Source organism: Mus caroli, chromosome 7, assembly GCF_900094665.2.
Source record: "Mus caroli chromosome 7, CAROLI_EIJ_v1.1, whole genome shotgun sequence".
Lineage (NCBI taxonomy): Eukaryota > Metazoa > Chordata > Mammalia > Rodentia > Muridae > Mus > Mus caroli.
The window spans coordinates 94,261,297-94,283,444 of NC_034576.1; the positions used below are offsets into that span (position 1 = coordinate 94,261,297).

Here is a 22,148-nt window from a genome sequence, read left to right on the forward strand (position 1 = left end):
AATTGCAGCAAGTTCAATGATTATCAGCCGTGCAAGCATCAAACGAGGTAATGAGGCACAGTTAGAAGGAAACTTCTGGTGTAAGGGCAGGTTCTGTATCTTTACTGATGGTTCCAATGATTATGTGAGGTTAAAAGTTTGTCAAACACCATATACTTTTATACTTTGTAGAGTATGACTTAATAAATAGAAGGGCTAATAAAATATTTCAAAGCAGTAGCCTCGAGAGCTTTAAATTATGATTACCAATCACCGAAAAGATGAAAAGCAGTCAGCTATCACATATCAAAGTTGCATGAGCCAAATGGAAAGAGGATCAGACAAATAGAATGGAACATTTTTCCACGTATACTCATAATAATTCTTTGGAAAATTGTTTTTAAAGCTTCCAGTACTAAAAGTTTTGCCCTCAAGTTTATAAATGTATTCTAATTTTAAACTCTGAGTTCTTTTTATTGCCTTATAAAACAGTAACTTGTTCATTACTTTGTTACATGACATCCATATTCCAATATAACATTTAATATTTTTTATTTTGCAAAATGTCCCTATAACTAACTATATAGCCTTGTGAGGAGGTGAAATAATTGTTTGTATTTTTAAATCCTCTAAGATCATAAAAGTTACACCATCTTAAAAGCTTATTTTTTTAAACTCTGGGATGCCATTGTATAATAACTAATCAGGCACATTTATAAAAAATGAACTTTTCCACTACCTTGATATTTAATGGGTTGCGTAGAATTGAATATCTCATGATGATACTTCAGTATTTTTAAATACATTAAAAATAAAAACAAGGGGTTGAAGAGATGGATCAGCGGTTAAGAGCACTGACCACTCTTCCAGAGGTCGGTAGTTCAATTCCCAGCAACCACATGGTGGCTCACAGCCGTCTGTAATGGGAACCAATACCCTCTCTAGTGTGTCTGAAGACAGCAACAGTGTACTCCAATATATAAATTAAATAAATCTCTTTTTAAAAATAAAGTACTACAGGAAAAATTTTTAAAAGTGAAATAAAAATAAATACAGCAAGCAAGTTGTAAGCTATAAAATGACAGCTCACTCCATAAAAGCCAGAAATGGGTAATAGAAACATCTTGAGTTAGAAGGAGATTGGTTTCAGAGGTCAGTTTCTGTGTGTGTACACTGGAAATAATTAGCATGAAAAGTATTTATATTTTCAATTTCTAGGTGTACAAGATTGCTTAAAGATACTTTTTTTTGAAAAGTGGCAGGATTTAAGACTCAAAATCATTTCCAATATCTTGCTTACTTTATTATCTTAGCATCCTTTCCTTATTCAGAAGCAAGCATGCTGTGTGCTGAATTGCTCCTGACAGTACATTCCTGTCCTAGAAAAACCAGTTTGGAAAGGCATAAGGGAGCAGAATTCATGATCATAGCAGTCAACTTGGGAAAGAGTTCTGGTGCGGATACTCACCATTTTCAGACATTGGAAGTCTGGAATTTTGTATACATGGTGTCTGATAGGTTGTTCTTCCTTTCCAGTTTCCTAATGATGTCAATCATTCTATAGTATAGTTTAATTGAAAAAGAATTTGATAACAGGTCTAGAGAAAGCAAAGATTTCATTAATTCAGAGTTCAGTTTTCAAATGGGAAGTGAAGAATTTATCATCTTTCATTCAGAATGCTTTGAAGTTCTCCATGTTTGAAACATGTCCAATGTGACAATCACTTTTTTAAAATTTAATTTTACACAATAATATATTATATTTTGAGTAATTCCACTGTCCAGATGAGGAAAATTAGAGGTTTGACTATATGGGATGCCATGTTCTAAGACAAAGCAGTATGTTACAGAATAATTCACATTCATGGCTCTAGAAAAGTTAGAGGTTTGACTATATGCAATGCCATGGTGTAAGACGAAGCAGTATGTCACAGGATAATTCACATTCATGGTTCTGTTTTAACACCTATTGTATTTTCTGTGTCTAATTTGAATTTTTAATGACAATAATTTCACTTTCCCTTGAATAATAGACACATTCTATCTTCCAATTTAATATACATTGAGGTTTCATGCCTGATAAAGAATAATCTGCAAAAAATATCTACTATGTAAAACGTGTAGTAGCTAAATCATTATATTTATAATTCACATAAGATTTCACCATTATTTTAAGAGTAAAGTGATTGTGGAAAATGATTTAATAATTTTACTATGGCTGCCTCACCAACATCATGCTGGAGCTGAGATTCAAATCCAGATCTTTTTACTTTCAAAGCCTTTATTTTATATGGTGATGTCCATGGCTTCTGGAATTCAAGAGGTCTACTTTGAATATTAATTGCCTTGAAAATTAGTTTCCTTTTACACTGTTATATTAGTATTATTGAAGATATCTTTTTTCTTTTTACACTATATTGTAAGTGTCATAAAGATATAGATTATTTTTTTGAGCTTTCTAGTCTTCCTCTCTCCCTTACTCAAAACTTAAGCTAAACATTTTTTATAAATGCCTATAATACAGGGATTCAAAAAAGTGATTGACTGAATAAAATTAAACTATAGAATTTTTTATTTTAATTTAAAATGGGATGGAAGGCAGCTTTGTGTGGAAAGTTAGTTAATTTGTCCATCCATCAATTTATTTGGCAGTCATTTGTAAATGGCTTACTGTGTTCTTCATTCTATGTCAGGTACATAGAACACAACACACACACACAAAAAAAAACAGTTTGTTTTATTCAAGGAACATTCATTTTGGTTGATTAATGTCTGTACCAAATCAGTTGCTAACTATTTTGACTCTTGCACCTGACTGAGTTCTTGGCATATGATGATGGAGAAGAGAAACAGAAGTGATCATGGTACTCATGGGAAATTCAAAATAAACGGAAAATCACGACTGTGATAGGAAGGAAGGAGAAAACTAATATGTGGTAGATTTCAACTTTCTCTAGTCTAATCTGGATGAAAAAAAAAGCCAGAATAGGAAAATAACATCAATTCCATCATTATATAATACTGCTTTTCATCTTTAAAGGTTAAGATGCTGTTGCTGCTTTATGAGATGAATGTTGTTCTACAAATAGTACTGGTCATCTTCACAGCATTCTTCCAGTCTATGATACATGTGTCAACAATGGCTTGGGTGTGATGGTCAAGGCCCCTGTAGAGGGAATACTGCACCTCATTTAGTGTATGCTAAAGGGTGCTGATGGTCATATGAAAATACTTATTAATGTCCTTTAAAATGTGTTCAGGTTACTTCATGAATGGCTATAATTATCTGGCTTTAAAGGCTCAGAATAAAAGGCATCATGAAAAAAATGATACTCAATAAAATAGAATAAACTTGTTTTACTGATAGAACAAGTGCAGAACATGACAAATTTATTTTCCAAAGGAAACTCTCTTGACTGTTGATGCCTTGCATCAGCATTGATTGACCTATGAGACTAAACATCTTATGTGAGTTATTTGTATTTCTTTCTCTTTTACTTTCTTTTCAGTTGTTTTTTGGTAAAAGGATATAAAATCAAGTGTCTAAGTAGCGAAAAATTAGCCAAACATAGTAAAATATATTTTACACATTTCTGATTACTTGAAGACTTGTACACACATACCAATACACATCTTGTTCAAATATGTGATATTTTCCTCTTGAAACTTACAGAAACGCAGTTATGTTTGGTATGTTTTTCGGTGGACTTTTTTATAGTTCCTGTGTGAAAGGACATGCCTGAGGCATTCTAAAATGCACTGATTAAATTGTGTTCTGGAAATGTAGTCTACAGGGCAAGTGATTTTATAAGACCTACTCAAATGGAAATGCTGTTATGTTGGTAGATTTTCCCCTCTGCATTAATATACTAATGCAAGAAAGGACAGATGTTTGTAGGAAGGAGTTAGATTCAGATTAGGAAGAGAAAGTCAATTCAACACTCACGAGTCAATACTTTCAAGCATAAATTAAAGTCTTTGAGACACCACCGAGTCTCCAAAAACTCAGAAGTGGATTTTGTTGCTCATATAGGAATGTCAGGTACTTAATGCAAATCCAGTTTCAATTATATTTTAAGGAAATGCATAATAAGTGATAGGAAGGTTCAAAGCACCTTGTATGTTTGAGAAAGAAGGGTTCATTCTCTGACACTGTGTGGACAGATATATTCACCTTTGTAGTCCCCTCTTTGAGCTCTTTTATGGACTCAGTACACATTGTTTGAAGTCATAGCTGCCTGGTAGTATAAATGGGTTTTCATAAATGGACCTGGCTTACTTTCCTTTCTTAGGCTTTATATCCCCATGATGGGAAACTGCCAACAGCACCATCTTCTCCCCCTTCCATCTGTTTATCTCTTCCTGAAGTACACACTAAATGCAGTGGCTGGTGGGTAGCCAGTGTCCAGCCCTGTTATCCAGTAAGTTAATGAATAATCATATCCAATCCTGTCATGCTTTCATGCCTTTACATGTCTCGCTCAGTTTACGTGGAACAGCTTGCTTGGCCTGTGAACACATCATTTAAAACTTTCTTTCTCTGATAGTTAAGGCTCATTTTTCCTTGCTGAAATTAAGACATTAATAGTATTTATTCTACTATAACAGAATTATTCTGAGAGTTAAAGTGGTTGAAAGTGTTAAAATTAAATAACTATTGTTCATACAACAGTGGTTGGCATAAAAATGAGTGGCATATGTATGTTTACTGTGATAACTGAGTACTACAAAATACTAACCAGAACAATTTCTGAAGTCTATGAAGGGAGGACAGCCACTGGAGAGTCTTTGCACAAGTGGACACATTAAACAGAGAAATATAAGCAGATTCTTAGCAAATTGAGTTTAAAGAAATGAGTGAAAGGAATGCCATTATCCACAAAACACAGGGTTTGGATGCAGTATAACAATAGGACATCTATCTTCTTCCTTCCAGCCCCTACATACTGTCAGCAGAAAGCCAAGTTCTTGGAAATGTTTTGGAAACAACTTTTCTGGGAGTTTAATTCCTTTCTCTTTTACTGCCTCTCAGTCCCACCTGTGGGAGCCAGTAAGATCAAGAGATGAAAAGAAACTGCATGCCTGTGATCAGAGCACTTGGGAGGTGGAGGGGAAGTGTTAGCTGAAGGAGGTCACCCATGTCTACACTTGTTGAAGTTTGAAACCAGCCTGGCCTACAGGAGATCCCATCTCAAATACCCCTCACTCCCTAACAAAAAAAAACATGGACATTTTAGGTTTGTAATGTTGACTGGAAAGGACAGAAACTGCAAACTGCAGGCAGGCTATGCATTATAAGTAAGAAAAAATATATTGTAACTGCATCAAAGTTAACATCTTCTATAGAATAATATAGAATAAAATATAAATCTTCTATGGGCCTCCATTGCCAGTGTTCTTTTCATGGATCCTATATCAGAGTTTATAGGAAGTAATTATACAAATGTAGCTCATAAAATATAATGTGAAGTAGATTTTCTCCATTAGGAAATACTCCTACATGGACCTCCGCTGTAAAATTGATGGCATTTAAAACAGTCACCTTGGCGTAATGCTCTGCCTGGAAGAATGCTATATCTTTAACACTCACATAAAACTTCCCTAGACCCAGACTTCCTCAGGGAGAAGTGAGATGTGAAGGGTGGGGGAGCAAACAGATATTACTTCCTGCTTATGCTGCCCCAACATAGCCACAGTGTGAAATGATGTCCTGTTGATGATGCTGAGGGCTCTATTGAGTTTGGATCAGGCTGTCAATCAAAAAGAGCTGAACAGAGAATGTGCTCATGGGAATGTAGGTCTAAACTTCATGAGGGTAAAAGCTGAAGAAAACAAAACCAAGAATGAGAGGCCACCAGCGGGTATAAAGAAGCTGACATAACACCAGAGCTAGAATAGGACACCAATGAAGGGTTATTAGCACCAAGAAGGCTGACTTTGTCAGATGGAGGAGTGAAACACTGGTGCTTCCCCTAAGAACTTAGGGCCAACTCGTTCAGAGGAAACAGTTGTAATACTGTCTGCAGCTCTTAAATTCTCTCTATTTTCAGAGTCCATGGACTTCCATGTTAGAGCATAGTATGAGAACATAGTAGTAAACAGACACAGCCCTTCTCTTCAAGAGTGGATGCTCACAGTCATCTATAAGATGCAACACAGGGCCCCCAATGGAGAAGCTAGAGGAAGCACCCAAGGAGCTGAAGGGGTCTGCAACCCTATAGGTGGAACAACAATATGAACTAACCAATACCCCCAGAGTTCGTGTCTCTAGCTGTATATGTAGCAGAAGATGGCCTAGTTGGCTATCACTCGGAAGAGAGGACCCTTGGTCTTGCAAACTTTATATGCCTCAGTAAGGGGGAATGCCAGGGCCAAGAAGAGAGAGTGGGTGGGTAGGGGAGCAGGGCAGAGGGAGGGTATAGGGAACTTTTGGGATAGCATTTGAAATGTATATAAAGAAAATATCTAATAATAAATAAAGAAATAAAGAATCCTGAAAAAAAAAAAAAACACTGTGTGAGAATTTACAGTGGGATAGGACCAAATTATGATGGAGTAAGAATATGGATAAAAGACCAAATGGAATAGCCATGAACGTTGTCTAGAAAGAAGGTGTGGTAAAACATTTTCGTCAAATAAGGCTGCACATTTACCTTAGGGGAAAAGCTAAGCCTAGTTTAGATTCTCTCATCTGCTNTCACAGAACTCATTTCTCCCATCCTAGACCAGAGTCCCCTATCACAACTAGCCACTCACTCAGATTTCTTGGCTTGAAAGCCTATCTCAAAAGGATAACATCACCTGTGTTACATTCCTCATGCCTACCTAGTGCTCCCACCATCACCTAGAAAGGAAATTAAGTCCTATCAAATNAGTAGACAAGTGACTAAATAAAGTACCCCAAGGTCTCCCTTAGGGAATTTCTTTTCACAGTTATTAGCAGTATTTGGGGAAAGGCATCAAAGATAGAGAGGTCAAATCTGACCAGATGGTTCAGTGGCAAGGGTCCTTGCCACCAAACCTGCTCTGAGTTTTATACTGAGGAGCCAGAAAGTGGAAGGGGAGAACTGACTTCCCCAAGTTGTCTTCTGATCTCCACACATGCATGCACCTTGGTACTCATGGACACACACATATAATGAGTATATAAAATTCAGTGCTTTAAGAAAACTAAAACTTATATTATATTGCTCCTCTATACTTTAGTAAAAAATTTTTTTAAAAAATCAATTGTGGTGTGTTTGTGTGTGAGTGTGCATGTGTGTGTGTATGTGTACAGCTGTATGTGTTCCAGTGTTTGCCTGTGAAGGATCTTCTTGAATGTCCCATCTTACTATATTACTTTATCTCTTCAAGATAGGATCTCTTACTGAACCCAGAGCTCACCATTTCTGGACTAGGCTGGCTCCAGAGAGCTCCACTGTCTTCCTCTTTCCCTCTGCTTCAGCACCTCCTGTTCTCATACCTCCCCACATTTTTCATGTGCATATATATTTTTAGGAGAAAAAAATTAATTGCTGTAATTCCCCAATCCCAAGGGTCTGTGTTACAAAGCAACCCCTAGAGGACTTGCATACAAAGAAGTCTTGGGAGACATACAGGGAACAAATACAGTGAAGAAGAAAAGGCAGCCATAAGAGCAAAGTGTCACACTCGCACTTCCTGTGGTTAAGGAACTGAAAGTCTTCAGTAGGACACACATCTCTAAGCCATCCCACCCTAGAGCAAAGAACCAGCTACACATCATTACACACACACTGCTGTCAGTCATGTGCTGATGGCTCTGATTTGGAGTGATAAGCATCTGGCACTTCTGGCTTGCAGTGGACATATAACAATCATTTCCCCAGCACTGAAAAGGTCCTTAGGCAAAGAGATGCTGACACTGGTAGTTACAAGTTAGTGATGCACATCCTTGTTCACTGAGCATTTTACGTGTCTACCAGCCTCTAACTATCAACACAGAGAGAACTGCAGCCCTTTGTATTGAACATGAAATTCTCATTTGTCTAGCAAATACTATTAGTGTCTTTCTTGTAGCTGTGATCAAACATGTTAGCAAATCAACTTGAAGAAAGAGCGGTATAAGTTATAAGTTACAGACCCTTATGGTGGAGAATACACAGAGCCAGCTAGCTGTGCATGGCAAGTCAAGCAATGTGACTTGAAGCAACAAGTCACATTGTACACAGTAAATGCTCATCATGTTCAGCCAGCTTCTTCATTTTTATACCTTCTAAGACCCAACTTCAGGGAAGATGCCACCTACTTTTAGTGTGGAATTTTCCATTTCAATTAAAAAAACAGATCAGCATGATTCCTCACAGGAACACCAGAGACTAAATAATTCCTCATAGGTGTGACAGGCTGGTGGCCTGGCCAGTCTCCAGATCCTGGCAAATGGACAGTTAACTTTAATCATCATGTCTTCAACAACATACTGACAGTAATACCTTTAGCAGTGGGTATAGAACTATAGAGGATAAAAAGTTATTTCTGTAACTTAGTGACACAGATTGTCCCAGAAGAGGAAGTTAGGAAATTATTTATATATATATGATTGTGTAGAGGTTTGTAGAAAATTCTGTGGGAATATTGCTCACTCACTAAGAACGCTGGAACGGGGTGCAGATTGTTACCTCCCAATTAGAAGCAGAAGTTAAAGAGCTGATATCTCAGAAACACCTGTTTCTTAACTTGTTTCTCTCTCTCTCTCTCTCTCTCTCTCTCTCTCTCTCGGAGAAACAAGCTTCATAGTCTTGGTAAACATATATCATTTGCCAATGAAGCCAATGTACTAAACAGTTTCTGGAGACATTCTGTGTTCTGTGTGTCCTGACAACTGGCTGAATCTTCAAAAGGGCAGAAAGTCCAGCAAGTCCATTAGAAGCTATAAGAGCTGAATCTATCACAATTATGACTGAGCTTGCATATCATCCTTGAACAGACATTATGCGTGTTTTTACAAATGTATTCCCCAGAGCATAAAATGCTAGGTAAAAGAAAGCGAAGCTTGCTGTGAACACAGATATTGATTAGTTAGATAGCTGTTGATTTAAATTGATGGGGAAAGGAGAAAGCTATATGAGAGGCTCAGGATAGTAAACTGAAGCATGTTTCACAGAAGACTGCATTAAGAGTGGTAAATCACTTTTAAAACATGGAATATATAAAACTAGTGCATTTTCTTTCACATGAAAATTTGCTTTGCAATAAATACATTGTACTTTAAACAGAAATGAAGCACTTAAAGATGTAATTCTACAGAAAGTATGGTAACACAAGGGAAGTGGAAAAATATACAGAATGTAGAATTATATCACAATATAGAGGTTTTGTCCAAAGAAAATAATTGTTTTAACAGAAATTACTAGAAGTAAAAGTGAGAACTTTTCCCTTGATTTTTTTTTTTTTGAGACAGGGTTTCTCTGTATAGCCCTGGCTGTCCTGGAACTCACTCTGTAGATCAGGCTCCCTCTAGCTCAGAAATTCACCTGCCTCTGCCTCCCAAGTGCTGGGATCAAAGGCGTGTGCCACCATGCCTGGATTTTCCCTTGATTGCTTAACAATGGTGAATATGGTATACTCATTGATTGCACGTTTAGATCTGAGTTTACTCCTGTTTCATGTTTATGGTACTATTCTAAAAAAATAGTACCATAAACAAAAAAAATGAAAAAAATCTAAACCCTAAAACACTCTAAAATCCAAGGATAACCTTTAATCTAGAAATGGTTTGCACATTAGTATCTATCCACGAACCACATCCCTAGTAATAAGAACCAGCGAATTCTTAGCTATCACATTATTATGTAACAAGAACTCTTCTTCCTCATTCATTATCATATAGAGGACCTAATACCTGTGTATGTCTGTAAAATAACCTAATGCCTACACTAAGAATTACAATCTACTAGGATCTGTAAGCTAGTAATTGTCACATTCACTGATCCATTGTGTAATTCCATTCTCTCTGTTGATTGGCTCTGCAACCCTATAGGTGGAACAACAATGTGAACTAACCAGTACCCCCAGACCTCATGTCTCTAGCTGCATATGTATCAGAAGATGGCCTAGTCAGCCATCATTTGGAAGAGAGGCCCCTTGGTCTTGCAAACTTTATATGCCCCAGTACAGGGGAACACCAGGGCCAAGAAGTGGGAGTGGGTGGGTTGGGGAGCAGGGTGGTGGGGAGGGTATAGGGGACTTTTGAGATAGCATTTGAAATGTCAATGAAGAAAATATCTAATAAAAATATTAAAAAAAATAAAAAAAAATTAAAAAAACTATTGTTAAAGTAACAACAATCTTTTTCATTCAGAAAAGAGGAAAGAAAATGTGTGAGTCCTTAGTATCTGGTGTTTGTGTACTAAATTCTACACAGGGTGTGCTACCTAATCTTTGATAGGTAAAATAATCTGCATTTTTCAAAATGCTAGAAGGGTTAAGCAATGTCACCTAAATGAGTTTAAAGTAAAAGAATGAGATACAAACCCAGGCTTTTTTTTTAATTCGGTATTTTCTTCATTTACATTTCCAGTGCTACCCCAAAAGTCCCCCAAACCTTCCCCCCAAGTCCCCCCCCACTTCTTGGCCCTGGCATTCCCCTGTACTGAGGCATATAAAGATTGCAAGACCAATGGGCCTCTCTTTCCACTGATGGCCGACTAGGCCATCTTCTGATACATATGCAGCTAGAGACACGAGCTCCGGGGAGGTACTGGTTAGTTCATATTGTTGTTCCACCTATAGGGTTCCAGATCCCTTTAGCTCCTTGGGTACTTTCTCTAGCTCCTCCACTGGGGGCCCTGTGATCCATCCAATAGCTGACTATGAGCATCCACTTCTGTGTTTGATAGGCCCTGGCATAGCCTCGCAAAAGACAGCTATATCAGGGTCCTTTCAGCAAAATCTTGCTAGTGTGTGCAATCAAACCCAGGCTTTTTTAGCTTCAGAAACTTTTCTGTACATCATTGTATACAAGTAGCTAATATATCTTATCTTTTTGAAGTGATACATTCTCCTTAATTTTTGTTTATATTTAGAATTCACATTACATTCTAAGTTTGCAAGGACTGATTTTACAGCTATTTATTGCTTTTTTTTCTCCTGGTTACTATAACAAAGCCTTCCACAAAGACTAGGAAACAAAGACAAAGAAAGGTATCTCTTAATAATATGTATTGAAAAATAAAGTATACCTAAATATTCTACATTAAAAATTTCAGATGTTTTATATAATATAGAATAAAATTAGAGTTTCTACCTAAATTAAAATTTTGAAGAGAACAATTAACTTACAGTCTAACATAGTAACTAATTATTCTAGTTAACACACTTAATTCTTATGCTAATAAACTCTATTTTATTGTATTCTTATTTCAGAATATGTAAGAGATTAATTATTCTTTCTTTTTATTTTTAGATATATTTCACAATGTTTGTATTATCTAGTCAGAATAAAATATCTATGTTAATGATTTCAAGATTTATGAGGTAAAATGTCACAACCAAGAACCTGTCTAGAAATTGGCAAAGGCACTTGTGGATTTTCTCCTGTAAACAAGAAAAGAATGTGACATACAGTATATGTGCTTTATTGGTCATCACGATAAAGCATTTGCTCATCAATAGCAATCTTCAAGCAAATACTCATTCAGGCAGTCCTGCAGCCTTTGCCAATTGTTCACTGAAGACTTTTTATAATTCACATGCTAGAGAGAAATTATTTTAGATCAAAAGTACTTGATTCAGAACAAGTATATGATGAATTACATCTATTAGAACATACACTTTGAAATATGGGATCTTTCCTGAGTTTTCAAAGTTATACTTCACAAATTTACTTCCTATTTTAAATTTACCTTCTTATTGTAGTCTCGAATATAATGGCAAAATCATGCTAAAGAAAGGGTAAAGATTTGAGATAGTAAGTGCAAGGAAATTATTGCTTTCATAATATCCAAGACAAGATTAGGACTTGTTTGAATGATTTCTTTATAATTATTTTGATGGTATTTTTAAAGAAAGTTTAGGTTCACAGTGAATAAATAGGCTTATATAATAATTTGTAGATTTGCCAGGCCCCATACATGCTTAGAATTCAACATCCCACACCTGAATGGTGAGCTTACAATGTAATATCATAGTCTGATTTGCATACCCAGTTTACATTAGGGTTCACTCAATGCTATACAGTCCGTATGTTTAGTCAGCTGCATAGTTGCCGTTATAGTACATAGATGTCATTACTGTATCATGCAGTATACTTTTACTATTCTAAATCTTCTTTCTCTTTACTGGCATAGTTTACTACATAGTTTGGCTACTGTCTACATAGTTTTGTTGATTTTTTATTTTACAAGGCAGGATGCTAATGAAATTATTTAAATACCTGCTCTAGATAATATTACATTGTATTTTATTTGAAATATTTCCTACATTTCAGGGATTTCTCTTAATTAAATTCATGGCATACATCTGCTAATTATTTGTTTCGTGGAATCAAACATTTTTTATAACTTTATTAACTCATTTCTACTCCCATTTTCTTCTCTTCATGTTCAGTCAGGACCTTAGCCCATGGGATGGCAGCATGAATACACAGAGTGTGTCTTTCATCGTCAGGTAATTTTCAATGGAAATACCTGACAGAAACACCAGAAGTTCATCTTCTTCATTATTATAAATCCAGCTAATTTTTTAAAGAATTGCTATCATAAAGATTGACATTACATTTAAACCATAACTGTCTACCTCTTCTTAAAAACTCACAACCATCTCATGATATAAAACCGCATCTAGTTCATCTTAAAAATACCTGGATTCCTAACAGAACTAATGTTGCTTAAAATCCAGTTTCTCTCCTGTGGCTCAGGCAAGCTCCGAACTGCAAGATCCTGTAAAATCCAACTCAAGTCACACACTTCCAATTTACAAGAACACAAAGCAAACACCCTCACTCCCAAAGCGGAGAGTGGTAGACTTGTAAGACCTGAGCAGTGTTAGAACTAAACCTGCAGGATAGATACCAAACCCTTCAGCTTCGTGTTCAGCATGCCAGGCTTGTGAGTGCAGCTGCTGAGATTTAGAGATCCCACCCATTTCAGTCAACCTTAGCTCTTGCAATTTCTCTATTGAGCTGGCTTCATTCAGTGTCTTCAGCTTCGTCAATGTATGCCTCAAGATCCTCATATCTCCAACATGCTGATGTCTCTGTGGTGATTTTGGCTTCACTTTCACAACCTCACACAATTGCCACTTCTAGCCTCTGTGGAGCACATGACCTTTGCAAAGAATTGTCTTGCTTCAGTGTCTGCCTAGAAGCTGATATAACTTTCTGTGACCCTGCAATGCTTGTCATTTTCATGCCTGCAAAACCATATGGATAGCTCTGCTAAATTCTGCTGCCAGCACAAGCACAGTCTGGAACATTTCTGTCACTTCTGGGGTGGCATTTGTGCACCTTAGTGGCTAAACCTGAAAAAGCACTACTTAAAATGTTTAAAAACTGAAAACCCATCTCAGGGATTTCCTTTACCTCTCTCTTATTTTAAAGGAACTTCCATCTTCACACACTGAAGACTTCGATGGAGATCTTGCCTTTCAGGCAGCCTTTCCATTGCCAACTGCAAAGTATAATGTTTATGAAATGGTACTAATATCTTAAAAATGACAGCTGCTTTCTCTACCATTGTGTCTGCAACATTAATGGAGCTCTCAGGCCATTAATCTCCAAGTTGCACTGTTTTCGTACATCTCTTCCTGACTACAGATTGATGGAAAGCAGTAAGCAATGACCATGTCCCACCTGGACATCATGTCTCCATACTTCATTTCCCTGACAGAATACCTTTTACATTTATTCTTAAGATTGTCACTTAATCATACCATTTCTCTATTTCCTTTCTTCCTTCTAAACCTTCTCATATACTCCTCCCCACTCTTCTTCAAATTCTCACCAAATGGCATGTCATGCATATATGCACTTGTCTATAAATATATATTCCTATGTAGAACCTGTTGAGCCTATTGAATGTTACCTATAGGTATTACTTCAATGCTGACTGACATTGGACAGCCTATTGGCATGCTCTCTCATGAAGAGGGCCACCCCCCAAACCCTAGTTTTCCTCAGTTCTATAGTTCACTGACACTGCACAGCCAATTGGAATCCTCTCTCCAGGGGAGGGCTACAACACCCCCTCTTCAGTTCTGTAGTTCTTTAATAGGTTTGGGACTTGTGAGTTTTTCCTCTCAGAGTTTGGCAGGCTCATTGGTATCATCTTTGTTCAGATTCTCTCAGATTTTCAGATTTTTGGGCAGAACACAGCAACACTATTTGCCAGAATAGAACATAAATGGTTTCTAATTCAATAGTTGATCAGGTTAGGCTTCCATCCGAATCTTTAGGGGTCCAGCCTCCACTGTCTGTATTTCCCTCAGCACCTTAGTCTTCTGAACCCTGACTCAAGAGCCCATAAAGCTTTGTTTCAGCACTCTCCGGATCCTCTAGCCATAACTACAAACCTGCCAACACTCCTCCCACAAAACAGTTACATAGGCCTAAAAACCCATGTGGTGAGGTTTATCATAGCAACCACCCCTGCTTTTGTCTCCAGCTTTTCAGATTTGGTTGCTTTTCTCCTTGCTGTAAGAAAAGGAACCTATCTGACAAAAGCAGCTCGAGGATGGAGACGGTATTGAAGACGAAAGACTGTTTTGAATATGGAGGACTATTTTGAAGACTGAAGGCTGTTTGGGCTTCCAGGACAAAGAAGGCTTGGCAGCCAGAGCATGGTGTAGCTGGTTGTACCAAGTCCACAATCTAAAGAACACAGAGGTAGAAGCAGGTACTCTGCTTGTCTTCTTCTCCCTCCCCCATTCCCCTTTTTAGTCCATGACTCCAGTAAATGGACTGCTAACCACCTACATTCAGGGTACATCTTCTCCCTTCAGTTTAACTCAGAGGTATGTTGAGAAAATGATAAATTCAGTCAAGTTAAAAAAAAATGAAGATTGGCTTCACGCAGTCCATAAAGGATGTTCTGAAGATGTCAACTGTCCTTTACCTGCCATGTTTGCACAAGGCAGCATTGCCATAGTGCAGTAGAGGATCTTTTTGAAAGAATGAAATCACTTGTTTAATATGCAAAATCATGTTTGTAGGTAAACTGACCAGTCTTTTTTTTTTTCAATCTTTTTGTTATATATTTTCTTCCTTTACATTTCAAATGCTATCCTGAACGTCCCCTATACCCTCCCCTGGCCCTGCTCCCCTGTCCACCCACTCCTACTTCTTGGCCCTGGCATTCCCCTGTACTGGGGCATATAAAGTTTGCAAGACCCAGGGGACTCTCTTCCCAATGATGGCCGACTAGGCCATCTACTGCTACATATGCAGCTAGAGACACAAGCTCTGGAGGTACTGGTTAGTTCTACCTATAAGGTGTGCAGACCCCTTCAGCTCCTTGGGTACTTTCTCTAGCTTCTCCATTGGGGGCTCTGTGTTCCATCCAATAGATGAATGTGAGCATCCACTTCTGTACTTGCCAGGTACTGGCATAGTCTCACAGGAGACAGCTATATCAGGGTCCTTTCAGCAAAATCTTGCTGGCATGTGCAATAGTGTCTGCATTTGGTGACTGATTATAGGATGGATTACTGGAACAATACAGAGAAGATTAACATGGCCCCTGTGCAAGGTTCACCAGTCTTCACTTTCACTTTTCTAACTTTTTCCTGTACAGTTTAGCAATGCCCAGCAAGGAGTGGCAGCTTTACAGAGCATGGTTCCTTCTGTCATTATTTCTCATCTCTGACTCTCTAGATCCAATCATTCTTTCCCTTCTTCTAGTTCTAAAGAAGCAGTTTATAGTCTACTATGATGCCCGACCTTTAGAAAGTGCTGATCAAGTTCTTAGTCCTCTTCTCTATCTCCCAACAATGTAATTAATGCACAGTGGGACTTATTTTCCTTAGAGTGTGTTCCTTGCCTAGTTCTAGTTCTGTGAAATCTGATATATTTCAGATACTATTGTCCAGTTTTCCTCCATCTTCTTTGGTGACTTTTCTCTTTTTACAGTCTCTAGTAGAAGTGAAGTTGTCCAAGGTTTAGAACATTTTCTCAAAACTGGGGAGGTGACTCAGTGGTGGAGAACATTAGTTGTGCTATCTTGAGAGTTTAGATCCAAACACCCATTTTTTATGGTTCACAAGTGTCTGTATCTCAAGTTCCAAGGGGTGATGCACTCTCCTGGCCTCTAGTGACATCCACATGTATGTAAACAAACACACAAATTTGTATATGTACACACATATATACACATACACACTGAAATTTTCTTTGTTTTAAAAGAGACGCTTTCTTTCATCTAGCAATATTCATTGATAACAGTAAACCAACTACTCAAGTCATATACATGTTCTTAAAAATTCTAAAAAGTCTATTATTAGTTCTTGCTTCCGTCTTCCCTGGCCTCTTATGTTGAAATTTAACTCTTTCCTCAATATCTCTGTTTGCATGTTTTATAGTCTCTTCAAACTTTTGTCAAAACCAACCTTCATTTCTATCATTGCCAGCCTTTCCCAGGCCTTGAAAATGTTTAAGTCAATGGGCTTCATGCCAAGCTTGCCTGCTCATCACCTTGCACACAAGCCTGTTCACACTGCTCAGACTGTAATAATGTCTCACTCAGTTATTTCCTAAAGCTTCTACCAGCATCGACTCCTTCCTTTGTCCAGTCGTATCTCCATCCATCAGCCAGAAGGATGGATTTTAAAGGGGGAATTAACATCAATGGCTCTCCCAGCCCCTGGGATGGACTATCTCTTACCTCATTTCCTGATCAAACCAAACTGACCGTATTATTACTAAGCCTAGTTCATTTCTGCCAAGGAGACTTTGTGCTGTTGACTTATTTGCTCCTGATCTCTCCTGGGAAAAGATGAAAGCTATTTAGTTCTTCAGGTCTTTTTCTCAAAAACCTTTCCTGAGAAAGGCTTTCCCAGAACTTCAAATAAATAAGCCACAAATGTCCTGCAATACTCTCTTCCAGACAGCTTTAGTTGAAAAGAAATTCAGTCTTACTGCTAATATTTTATGTTCATAGTTATATTTTAGAGTTTCCCTGATTCTCAAGTCAGCACAGATGCTCCTGAATATAGCCACAATTTGTCCTGTTTTTATTGCTCTATCCCTAGTATTAGGACAATATGTCACAAAGAAGGATGTATGTTTGAGTGAGTGAATGAAGGTAAAGATGTTAGATCATCATTGAAGGTGAGAGATCTCAGCAAATGCTACAGAAGTTAAACTCACCACACTAAAACTCTGCAATCCTACTTTCAACAACTGCATTTGTGAGTGACTGTGTGTGTGTTTGTGTGTGTGTGTGTGTGTGTTTATGTGTGTGTGCATATATGTGGGTGTGTATGTGAGAGAGGGGGGTGATTTCCAATATTCTTACAAATTTATGCAGAGACTCCCTCCAAGATATCACTACTAGGCCAGAGATTTTTTTCTTTTAAAGAGTAAGAGTTTTGTTCTAAATCTGTCTTCTTCACTCTTTAATTAACATAAGTAATACCTAAGATTTTTATAATCACAACAAACACTATCACTTTCTTGTTACCTGGAATTTTAGTGAAGTCACAAAAGCTTTGGGAATTTCAGTTCATCTGTGTTAAGAAAACAAAACTGGCACGTTTGTCATTTCAAGATTCATGTGAGACAATGTGTACTGATGGGGGTGGCTAATTGGTGTTGCTTCTCCTCATTAGCACCTCCATCATGCATGTTTTCTTACTTGTCATTTCACAATCAGCATATCTTTTCATCTGCAATGCAGTTTTGATGTAGAAATGTAAAATAAAATTTCCCATCAATTTCTCTAAAGTATAAAAACTCAGTTGCCTAGAATATATGTATATATATATATATATACACACACACATATATATATATACACATATATATATATATATATTCCTCAAATTATCTACTGCAAAACTGCAAAACTCATTTATTACTGCCATTCTTTCTTTTTTTTTTACCATCAGATAAAAATTTAGTGCTGAGAACCAGGAAGCTGTTGATTTAATTGGACATATAATATCTGGCTTAGTATTGAATTTGGAAGCTTCTGGGCTGTGTTGATCAGATACTAAAGCAAACTGGACTATGGAAATGGTCTTCTTCAAAATGCTTTACACACATCAGGCAGAAAACCCACATGTATTACATATGCTAGTGTCAGCTACAGGTGTAATTTAAAGTCCTTGATGATCTATGGCTTACCACTCAATTTTATATATTCGTGAAGTCAAGGTATTTCATAGTCTCACAAAGTACTGTGATTGGTGTGATTAAAATAGCCGATGATGATGATGATGATGGCCACATTTCACAGCTGTATAGTCCCTGCAAGAATTAATTCTATTATAACATAAGACTAGTGTGTGATACTTAGTAATTTTGTGAACAAAAAACTTCTTTAATGGAAATATACATTATATATGTCAGTTTTCCCAGTAAAGAATTAAGCAAATTCTTGGAACTTTTTTTTTAAACTCAGCAACAGAAAAACTTAATGCAGTAGCTTAAAGATCTTGATGACAAGTATTAACACAGACAGGACCTAGAATTTGAGCAACTGACATCACCACACACCTCCCTTGTTTCTCTTCTTGGCTGTTTGTAATGAAACACATTTGCTTGAATATTCATATTCGTTACTTCATTCAACAAATATTTCTCTGAATACTCATTGTATGCTAAGTGCTGTTCCTGGGGTCGTTTTTATGTGGCAATAAGAAAGACACACCACAATTCCTGCCATTGTGAACATTCTGGCCGACACCGATTGAATGTTGCCAGTATTGCAACATGCCTGAGAGCGTTCTAGACATGAAGTTGGAATAAACAGCAGGAACAAGGAGAAAAGACTGAGATTAATTTACTGCCTGGGAGGAACTCACTCTGAAGCCTTAATTTCCTTAATTCAGTCTAGGAATTATACAAATATGCATGGCCCCGGGTTGTTGAAATGGTTCTAGAGGTTGATTACAGTTAAATCTTGTCCTTGGTTCTTGAGAAGTACAGAAGCTGTGTCTTCACATTAACTACGTGAAAGTGTTTATAAAATGAAAAAGATTTTACAGATAGATGGGTCAGTGTACACCAAATCCTGGAATTTGCAAAGGCTGTGGTTTATTCACAGAGTAATAAAAATTCTAGTTGGCAAACAGCAAATGTATGGAGTAGTGGGCTGCAGTGCTGAGAAGATCATTTCAAGTACTCCTCTGCCACATGGTTTTTTTAGCTAATGGGAAAATTGGCATACCTTTGTCCTTATTTCCCCAAAGGAAGGTGATCTTTGACCTTCCAAGCCTTCTTGGAAGGCAAGGGTTTTAGAAATTAGGACACTGACCTTAACTTGTGTCCAGCAAGAAAGTTCACAGAACTAACTTGTGGTGTGTTATAGCCTTTGCTGCCTCACTGTAGACAAGAATAAAAATGACCTTCCACTTTCAGGAATGAGGAGCCAATACTTAGTCATGCATGAATTCACTTTTAGAAGGGTGCATATGAACAAAATAAAAAATTTTCAAGTGAATATATTGACATGTTCTTTTTAATATAGATTTGGATAGCACATAGTAGGGGCTCAATGAAACTTTACTCAATAAATCAACCTGCAAATATGTGCTCATCTCCCAGGGAAAGACACAGGATGTCTATAAAACTTTAGAGTACTAGTCATTATTTCCTGTCCTCAGTATCTCATTGTAGTTATTGGTATGAGACACTGTATTAAATGTACACACGTGAAAGAAAGGGACACAACTCTTGCTCAGATTCCTTAACGTCTATTATTTCAAAGGACACAGTGAAGACTAGCTGGCCTGTGTGGACCCACGGAAGAAACTGTTATGCAAGGCAATCAGTGTGCCTCCCTCAAACAGCCCATCTCCTAAAATGAGCAGGTTTCCTCATACAGGGTTTTCTATGCTGGTATCCCGACAAGCTGGCTCTGAAGCTGTGCAGCCTGAGAGCAGATGTTGCCCTGTCAGGTGTCTTTGATTCTGCTTCAGAAACCACAGGAAGCTGTTTGGAGAGAAATCATCAGCTCAGTCGAACAGGGGAATGACAGCCTACATTGTCTGCTCCCAGAGGAGGCATGGCACTCAGCCTTCGTTCAAGGGTGGGAGTAGGTGATAAGAGTTGACAGTGGAGCTTTGGAAACCACTGCTGTCTCTTACAGCAGTCATTCTACTCTGTGTTGTAGCTGATTCTTAGTGCAACGCTTACATGATCATTCATTTAGATACAAACTTTTTGATGAACTAAATCCATGCATAGGGACGTGAGGAATGGAGAAGGAAATAATATTTACTAATTATCTTGGTACAATGAACAGTGTTTCTATATTATGGCATTTGTCTTCATGTTTATTAATATTCTATATGTTTGGTAATAGTATTTCCATTTTGTTGTAAAAACAGGTGAAGATGTCTAAGTAAATTGCCTGTCTACACATTTCTAGTGTATTACTGAGATAAAATTCAAATCCATGTTCACCTGACTGTAGTGGCTCTGTTTTTTCTTCTGCTTCATAATTACTGCTTTGAAACAACTTATATCACGGTAAAAGCACTTTTACTGTAAACTCAATATGCATATATGAACAGATTGTGTGAATATATATGAAAAAAATGTAAATTTAAACATAATGGCAATGTTTCTAGTAACTTGCTTGTTGGCTTTTGCTTTAGTTTTACTTTTCTGGTTAAAAAAATAGAAGAGAAAAGAAATGGATTACATTATCATAGCTTTCTCGAATGTTCTATCAAACTCTTCATGTGCTTATGAGTTTTTGAAGATCAATTTAAATGTTTGTTACTAATCAACCAGACCCAAGTGTATTAAAGAAATTGTAAGTGGCCTAGTCAAATGAAAGACTAACCTGGTTTGTCTAAACTGCATCCACTCTGCCAATAATAGTATGTAAACCAGCTGTGTACTTAGACTTCATAAAGTGCAAAGATAGATTTTCTAAGATAGTACCAGAATAACATAACTAACCATTTCAAAGATCATACGAATGCTACCAGACTTCCTTCCCCATGTGTCATTCTTGCAAATGAAGTCCAGTACTCCTGCAGCTATCTTGTGACCTGCATATGTACATAATGTTCTCATACAGAAGAAGGAAAGGCCAATGGTTGACAAAGAACCTGATCCCTTTGCATTAAATGAGTTGTGATATTGGTGACCAAAAAATGCTACTGTTAAAGGGACTTTGGACTGAGATTTCTGTAATTTGCAACCACTGGAAACTGTTTATGCCCAGATTAGGAAACAAGTGAGCTAGATCACATTGTCAGTTTTTAGATATCACATTCTGCTACAGAGCTGTTTGGAATTTAGCTTATCTCATTAGATCTTGCTCTCTTCACCTTATTTTGTAGTTGTAGCAGCAGAACTGAGTATAGCAGCTCAGAAATTTCTTGTGGTTTACAGTTCAACTAAGCACCTTGAAATATCAATTTCTAATCCTGAAATGAAAATGTCATGATTTTCAATCTAATTTGACTCAGGATAAATGAAGTCTAAGAGCAGACTTACAAGTGCCTCTTAGTCCTAATGTTAAATAGTAGGCTATGCCAATTGCTGGTGTATACAATAGAGAAGACTTCCTTTTCCTAAACTACTTTCTGGAATTCAGTAAATAACTGGAGAGTCTAAGGGATATTCTTGGTTTTTCTTTCTTTATTTTTGTGTTTCTTTTCTCTTTTGTCCTCTCTCTTTACAGAATCCGGTCCATCCCCAATGCTTCGCCAAGCAATCTTCCTGACTACAACTCTCAACCCATTTTTATTATTATTTTCTGTTCCCCGTCTCATCCACCATCTAAGCTTCATTAAAGGAGAGGTAGCATCTCATTTTTGCACACTTCACTTTAGGCAGGCAGCGGCCCATTCGTTCACATTTATAGGCCTGTGCCATGTTTTCCAGGGGGAAAACCTGAAGGCAGAGCACCTTTGTTAAGTTTTGTAGGCATTTGTGAGCATGACTTTTGTTTTTCTTTCTTTTTTTTAATTTTTAATATTTTTTATTACGTATTTTCCTCAGTTACCTTTCCAATGCTATCCCAAAAGTCCCCCAT

General features: G+C 37.3%; 1 protein-coding gene and 1 non-coding gene across 4 annotated transcripts in view; both read left to right on the forward strand.

Moving 5' to 3' along the window:
* The window catches only part of Dlg2 (discs large MAGUK scaffold protein 2), a 1,891,758-nt gene that overhangs the window by 719,023 nt on the left and 1,150,587 nt on the right, over positions 1-22,148 (forward strand). The gene's annotated exons all lie outside the window — the stretch shown is intronic.
* LOC115031570 lies at positions 15,617-15,719 on the forward strand. The gene has a single exon (XR_003837252.1). It is a non-coding gene; the product is annotated as a U6 spliceosomal RNA (small nuclear RNA).